We start from the raw sequence: 8428 nt of genomic DNA, 5'->3' as shown, positions 1-8428 counted from the left end.
CACCAACGGTAAGTTGGAGGGTGCAAGCTGCCGCTCGGGTAGAATTTCTACCTGAGCGGCAGAAATACCAGCTTTCCCGCTCGTGATTGCCACTGGTAAGTTGGCGAGCGTGATCTGCAGCTCGGGTAGGATTTCTACCCGAGCGGCAGAGAGATCAGCACGAACAGCAGTTTGCACCGCACTCCAGAGCTTGAGGAACTCCGCAGATTTTTTTTTGTCACTTTGCGGTGTTCCACATAGTAGAACTCTGCGAACTTTGCCCAGGCCTAAAAATTAGGTGGATCTCCTATCAGTATTGCTGGGAGTCCAGAGTTCTTAAGCAGAGGATGTGTATTATCTGGAAGAAAGGTATTAGGACAGAAAGTCATAGGAGTGTTGGGGTGGAAGGCAGAAGATGACTTCTAGGGGAATGGGTGGCTTTGTATGTTAAAGTGGCAATTGATAAGAGCTTTGTGGTATCCATCAGAACATGCATATGCCACACAGAACACTGAACTCCTGCGAAGGGTTACAGCATGCAACATTCAAGGAAGGACCAGTATCTGCAAGCAGGGCAATGGGAAGGGATTAGACACCAAGGGTTAAACAATCATCTTGAGCATCATCTATGTTTTTCTATACATTTCTACATTGGTGACCAGGATGGGGTCCAACCCAAGCATGCAAATCACAATGAATCTCCATTTTATACATTTGTACACATTTTTAAAACAACTCGTTGAATGCACAAGACCTTTATGCCCAGTCAAATGATTTCATTGAACTTGCTGAGCGGACTGCATATGTCCTTGTTCACAATCACTCAAGTAAAATGTACGATATTCATTGAGGGTAAAAGAAATGTGGTTGTGGGAATCAGCTTTGTATTCAACTCATTGATTCATCCATTTTCATAATAATGCATTAAAATACCTTTCTTGTAAATTTTAGCTTAGAGCAGAGGTCATCAATCTGTGGGGCGCAACCCCCACGGGGGGCCGTGGAGGCCTGGGAAGGGGATCGTGCATTCACCAGCTTCACTTTTAGCACCCTAGATTCTCGGGTGTTATAAATACATTGGCTCGCGTTTTTTATAGCCGATTAAAGCTTACGCTAAATGGTTCATTGATGAATCTCCGATCTGCCCCTCTGTAAAGTTCTCCCAGTATGCACAGAGGTCATCTGGCCTCCCACTTCCTGTATGTGGCACATGCCCACCTGTGGTACCCACATAGATCACACACACATGTACACACAGAAACAAACGGCCACCCATACACAGAGACCAACACATACATGCATAGAGGCAGAGAAACATACCAGTACCCTTGCACATTAACCAGCATACATACAGACACCGGTGCACACAGGACGATGGGGCATTTGGGCACACATGTGCACAGGTGACCATAATGAATGCAGGCACCCAGAGAAATAAACACAGAAAGACTCATGTACACAGTCCACATACAGGCACCCATGACAGACTAGCACATACACAGACTCCATGCACACAGATCAGTAGGCATACAGAAACCCTTGCACACACACTAGCATACACACACACACCCTTGAATATAGGCCAAGAGACACACACGTTCCAATGTACACACACTAACAGATAGACACCGATGCACATGGATTGTGGTTACCCAAAGACCTCCCAGCACTAGAACAGTCTTTAATATCAACATTTCACCTGTTACACATACAGTCACCAAGCAAAGAGAACAATAGACATACAAACTGCAATCCACGCAGACCACCGCACAAGCACAGAGAACAATATACACACACGCTTCAATGCACACAGACTAACACACAGGCATCCAAGCACTCAGAACAATAGACATAGAGACACCACTGCACACAGACTAATACACAGGCACCCAAGCACAGAGAACAATAGACCTAGAGATACCAATGCACACAGACTAACACACAGGCATCCAAGCACAGAGAACAATAGAGATACAGACACCGATGCACAGAGACTAACACACAGGTATCCAAGCACAAATAACCTTCAAAATCCCAGTAGCAAAATGAAAGAAATAAAACAAACTGGCAAAACAAAGAGGCCCCCGAGGCCGCACAGAGCGTGCTTCCACGTTATAGACTAAGATTGTAGATAAATGTGCACTTGTATCATTTAAAGTGCCTTCTCAGTGTGGGAAATGTATAAATAAATACAGGCTTTTGGACATTGAGTTAAGTACACTATCCAGCTGCACCTCTCAGGATGTAAGGAAGGGAGAGATAAGAGGACAAGGACACCGGCCTGGCTCTAATACGCTCACCAGTGGCATTTGAGCTGTGGGCCTGGTGAGGCACACTATTCTTCGATCTCATACGTTAAGCGGTTGTTGTCATTAGGATGGCTGATCCAGGTAGGCCTGGTGGAGCATGCTGCTCTTCGATCTACTACGATAAGCTGTTGTGGCAATTGGGATGGCTGGTCCAGATAAGCCTGGTGGAGCATGCTACTTTTTGATCTCATATGATAAGAGGTTGTTGTGGTCATTAGGATGGCTGATCCACGCAGGCCCGGTGGGGCACGATACTCTTCGATCTCTTTCGATAAGCAGTTTTGGTAATTAGGCTGGCTGGTCCAGGTGGGCCTGGAGCAGCCTGCTACTCTTCGATCTCTTACGGCTGACTTATTCTATCTCCTATCCCTTGACAAGAAAAGTTTTGTTTTTGTAGTCTGTGGTCCACATATCATAATATATGATTTAGTAAAAATTTACTTTTAAATCAAGAGATGTCATAAAATCAGTAAACTTCTCTAAATCCTCTTATTTAAGGAAAAAACCCAGTGATATTTCTAGGTTAATTGGGTATATTTTATTCGTACCCCTTTATTCTATTGTTTTAATTTTTTTTCTTTGTTTTCATGTGTGAATTGGACACTGAACATTTAAACAATTTGCACATAAATACAATACATTTCTAGAACATATACGATAAACAACATTTATATATACAGAAAAGCTTCAAATTCATACAGCGTGTGTGCTACTCACACTTCCTTTAAGACAAAAAATCACGTTTGGACTAAAGGAAACAACAACCAAATATGAAAAGAGTTTTTCAAAATAGTTTTTCAGCACATAGACCATAAATCAATTCTTTGGTCTATTGAGCAATTGATGTCTATTTCCTTTAAATGCCGACGCGTTTCGAACCCGATGATGTCAATTCTCAGGTTCTCCTCAGGGCTCTGTCTTTTAAGTTTATCTAAAAGTGTGTATAAAACAAAAAAAGTTTTTGTTTTTAATTGACTTTATTTGCTCCTCTCTCCTTTTTAAAATCCAATTATCACTCTTTTTACCTGTTTTCCAGCAGTCGCCGGTCCGCAAGTATTAGGCTGATTATCTTGGTCTTTTACCTATAACCAAGGTGGGACAAATTGTCATTCTCAATTCCCTATGACAGTCAGACAGCATCTATGCACAAGCTGCATCTTTACATACCTCAGTGTGCCTGTTTATTGCCTTGACGCTCTTCACTTATTATCCTGTTTATTTCTTTCTAAAGATGGTGCTCATCTTTTAATGTTGTCCGCAACCTACAGGTGACAAAACGCTAATGTCATTCTCTAATGTGTTTTGCTCAAACTCATTCTCTAGCGTTCACTCAACTTGGGGCATACCTGGTGAGTTCTGATTCTCCCTCGTATTCTGCACCAACTGTGCTTTTATGTCCTCAAACGGCTATTTCCACTTTTCACCGAGTGGCAGTTTACCTGTGTACAAAAAAAGTCGGATTTGGCTTAAATGTATTTGGGACATGGAATTATCCACAAAAGACCACCCGTTTCATAGGCGTCCTACCTGCTTGTTACCGCGGCGTTCCCGAGACTGCTGCATCAATCAAAGGATGTCACAGCCATCGTGAGATGTGTATTTAAACGCAGCCGCATATCGTTCACACTAGCGCGATCAATGGCGGCCATCTTTTAGTGAGTAATTATTAATGATAGAAAGTATATTTTGTATTAAAACTGAGCCGTTTATCGGAATTGCGCCCCAATATTTATATAATCCTCATTTCTAAATCTGTTTGGTGGAAAGAAAACCGTTACAACAGCCACTGTGTGTAATTGATCACTCTGGGACTTCAGTGGCCATCTTGGAGTGTGTTGCTGGTACCTAGTATTCATCCTCACTCTAGGTTTAATGTATGTGATCCTAGTTCATATCGTTTTACAGTCTTGATATTTCAGACAGCGAGTTTAAACCAGTCAGTGCACTATTGAATTTAAGTATCAAGTACGCCTCTTTCTGTAACAGGGTCTTGTCAGGGTCCATCATAGTTCTAGATTGTTCCAGACTGAACAATATCGACCACTTGAAATCATTTTCATCATGGTTGCTTTCCACAAAATGTTCGACCGTCGGGGCAGTTAAAACTTTATTCTTTATCCGTGACTTGTGTTGGGTGATACGTATATTGGCTTGCTGAGTTGTTTTGCCAATATAGATTTTGGAACATGGACAGACAATCACATACACGACATTGCGTGTTTTGCAATTTGAGAAACACAAATGATTCCACCTTACAGTTCCATGTTGGAATTCCTTTCCCTTCTATTGTGTTACCACATGCCGCACAACTGCCGCATCTGTGGTGTCCTTCAATGGGTTTCACCCCCCACTGGGACATTAGGTCACTTTTAGGTTTCGGTAATGCTATGTCTGCTCGCACAATTTGTTGGCCTATACTTCTATTTCTCTTGTACGCAAAAAGCGGACGAGGAAATGGGCAGTCCAGATTTTCTAATAGGTGCCAATTTTTTAGGACCGTCTGTCTAAATTTGTTGGTATCGGGCCCAAATGTCGTCACACAGCCTAGTCTGTCCAATTCAGGTTTAACTTTGGTCTGTAGAAGGCATTCCCGAGGTGTAAATTGTGCCCTCTTAAATGAATGCTTTAACAATTTGCGGGGGTAACCTCTGTTTTTCAGTTCCTCACAGAATGTTTCAGCATGTTGCTCGTAGTCAGATATCTCTCCGTACACCTCGGGAATGTCGTCTACAGACCAAAGTTAAACCTGAATTGGACAGACTAGTCTGCGTGACGAAATTTGGGCCCGATACCAACAAATTTAGACAGACGGTCCTAAAAAATTGGCACCTATTAGAAAATCTGGACTGCCCATTTCCTCGTCCGCTTTTTGCGTACAAGAGAAATTGAAGCATAGGCCAACAAATTGTGCGAGCAGACATAGCATTACCAAAACCTAAAAGTGACCTACTGTCCCAGTGGGGGATGAAACCCATTGAAGGACACCACCGATGCGGCAGTTGTGTGGCATGTGGTAACACAATAGAAGGGAAGGAATTCCAACATGGAACTGTAAGGTGGAAACATTTGTGTTTCTCAAATTGCAAAACACGCAATGTTGTGTATGTGATTGTCTGTCCATGTTCCAAAATCTATATTGGCAAAACAACTCAACAAGCCAATATACGTATCACCCAACACAAGTCGCGGATAAAGAATAAAGTTTTAACTGCCCCGATGGTCGAACATTTTGTGGAAAGCAACCACGATGAAAATGATTTCAAGTGGTCGATATTGTTCAGTCTCCAACAATCTAGAACTATGATGGACCCTGACAAGACCCTGTTACAGAAAGAGGCGTACTTGATACTTAAATTCAATAGTGCACTGACTGGTTTAAACTCGCTGTCTGAAATATCAAGACTGTAAAACGATATGAACTAGGATCACATACATTAAACCTAGAGTGAGGATGAATACTAGGTACCAGCAACACACTCCAAGATGGCCACTGAAGTCCCAGAGTGATCAATTACACACAGTGGCTGTTGTAACGGTTTTCTTTCCACCAAACAGATTTAGAAATGAGGATTATAAAAATATTGGGGCGCAATTCCGATAAACGGCTCAGTTTTAATACAAAACATACTTTCTATCATTAATAATTACCCACTAAAAGATGGCCGCCATTGATCGCGCTAGTGTGAACGATGCGCGGCTGCGTTTAAATACACATCTCACGATGGCTGTGACATCCTTTGATTTATGCAGCAGTCTCGGGAACGCCGCGGTAACAAGCAGGTAGGACGCCTACGAAACGGGTGGTCTTTTGTGGATAATTCCATGTCCCAAATACATTTAACCCAAATCCGACCTTTTTTTAACACAGGTAAACTGCCACTCGGTGAAAAGTGGAAATAGACGTTTGAGGACATAAAAGCACAGTTGGTGCAGAATACGAGAGAGAATCAGAACTCACCAGGTATGCCCCAAGTAGAGTGAACGCTAGAGAATGAGTTTGAGCAAAACACATTAGAGAATGACATTAGCGTTTTGTCACCTCTAGGTTGCGGACAACATTAAAAGATGAGCACCATCTTTAGAAAGAAATAAATAGGATAATAAGTGAAGAGCGTCAAGGCAATAAACAGGCACACTGAGGTATGTAAAGATGCAGCTTGTGCATAGATGCTGTCTGACTGTCATAGGGAATTGAGAATGACAATTTGTCCCACCTTGGTTATAGGTAAAAGACCAAGATAATCAGCCTAATACTTGCGGACCGGCGACTGCTGGAAAACAGGTAAAAAGAGTGATAATTGGATTTTAAAAAGGAAACAGGAGAAAATAAAGTCAATTAAAAATAAAAACTTTTTTTGTTTTATACACACTTTTAGATAAACTTAAAAGACAGAGCCCTGAGGAGAACCTGAGAAGTGACATCATCGGGTTCAAAACGCGTCGGCATTTAAAGGAAATAGACATCAATTGCTCAATAGACCAAAGAATTGATTTATGGTCTATGTGTTAAAAAACTATTTTGAAAAACTCTTTTCATATTTGGTTGTTGTTTCCTTTAGTCCAAACGTGATTTTTTGTCTTAAAGGAAGTGTGAGTAGCAAACACGCTGTATGAATTTGAAGCTTTTGTGTATATATAAATGTTGTTTACCGTATATGTTCTAGAAATGTATTGTATTTATGTGCAAATTGATTAAATGTTCAGTGACCTTTTCACACATGAAAACAACGAAAAAAAAATTAAAACAATAGAATAAAGGGGTACGAATAAAATATACCCAATTAACCTAGAAGTATCACTGGGTTTTTTCCTTAAATAAGAGGATTTAGAGAAGTGTGTAGTTGGTAATTTGTATTTTCATAATGTTTGCCTATGGTCCAACCAACTACATGTCCCAGGACCTGACTCCTTGTTTTTTTAAATAAAATCAGTAAAAGCATCAAAGGATTTCTGCAAACTCATGGCTGTCCTTGCCAATAACACTGTGTCATCTGCATATGAAAACAGGAGGGCACATTTATTGCCAATTTTGTTGAAATCATGCTCCCTTTTAAGGTCCCGCCTAAGCAGCGCTTGCGCTGTCTTTTTGAGACATGCTGTATTCAGGATATGTGCATAAAGCTCAGCCTACTTCCCGTTCATATTTTTAATTGGCTCCTGTCCCTGTCCTTTGTAATTGGTGTTTTTTCATTGGTCAATAGGTTTTGTAGTCCCTCCTTAGTACCACTCTGTCTCTTTTTGTAACCTCCCATGTGGACACCCCCTATTACATGTGTTGTTATGCCCTAGGTTTTAATTACAGTCTCAAGGCATTATTTTCTTAAAGGCCTTCAGACAGGACACTCACTTGGTCCTAAACAAGGTGGGCAGTAGTTACTTTATGCGCTAGCACGTCTCACATTTATATTAGACCTTCTGTAAATTTCCCTTCATCAGCTCCACATAGAGTACAACCTAATCCCAAATTAAAATATTAATTCTTTTGTCACATTTCAAATCTACTAATTGTATATATGGACATAGCTTTTTGAATGTACTCATGGTACTGTCTTGCATGCAATGCGTTATGGGAGGCCTGGGAAGGGGGTAGTACATTCCCCAGCTTCCCACGTGCCTGCAATCCAAAACGTCTGCTTTTGTTTTGGATAAAGACAGCAGTCCTGGGATGGCTAATTTAGATCATTATCAGCTAAAGTTCAATCAATTGAGTCTATTGTGCTATGAAAAGATTTTGCATGGGTGCCGGTGCCTGACGGCTTGCCTGAGTTAAATGCAAATGTGCCTATCAGTTAGTCTGCAAGTGTAAAGGGTGCTTGGGAGCTGGTTATGGCTTTAATTGATCAAATCACTCCAAGCTTTGTGATGACAAAGATTTGTTTTTTTAGTGGTAGTGCAAAGAGTTCACAATTGAGCTGTGAAGTGCATGCTTTTAGTTTAAACTGCATTTACTCAGCCCTCAGTAACCCAAAAGGTGTGTTGAAGGGATAAGTATGTAAAAACGAAAATTGCATTACATACTCTCTGGTATTACTAAAATCTACATATTGGAAGCACCATTTTATTGTAAAACTATTTGCATGTTTTGCAGCACTTTATCTTACACTGTGTGTAATGCAAGTATAAAGTAATGACTTACATAT

The 8428-nt window shown here is 41.1% G+C and overlaps 1 long non-coding RNA gene across 1 annotated transcript; it reads left to right on the top strand.

The window, feature by feature from the left end:
* Positions 1-6033: 6033 nt before the first annotated feature.
* LOC144819304 (uncharacterized) lies at positions 6034-7055 on the top strand. The gene is made up of 5 exons (XR_013607279.1): positions 6034-6068; positions 6157-6249; positions 6334-6428; positions 6514-6570; positions 6665-7055. It is a non-coding gene; the product is annotated as an uncharacterized LOC144819304 (long non-coding RNA).
* The last annotated feature ends 1373 nt before the right edge of the window (positions 7056-8428 follow it).

This window comes from Lissotriton helveticus, chromosome 2_1 (assembly GCF_964261635.1).
Source record: "Lissotriton helveticus chromosome 2_1, aLisHel1.1, whole genome shotgun sequence".
NCBI lineage: Eukaryota > Metazoa > Chordata > Amphibia > Caudata > Salamandridae > Lissotriton > Lissotriton helveticus.
This window is presented reverse-complemented; position numbering and strand designations above follow the sequence as displayed.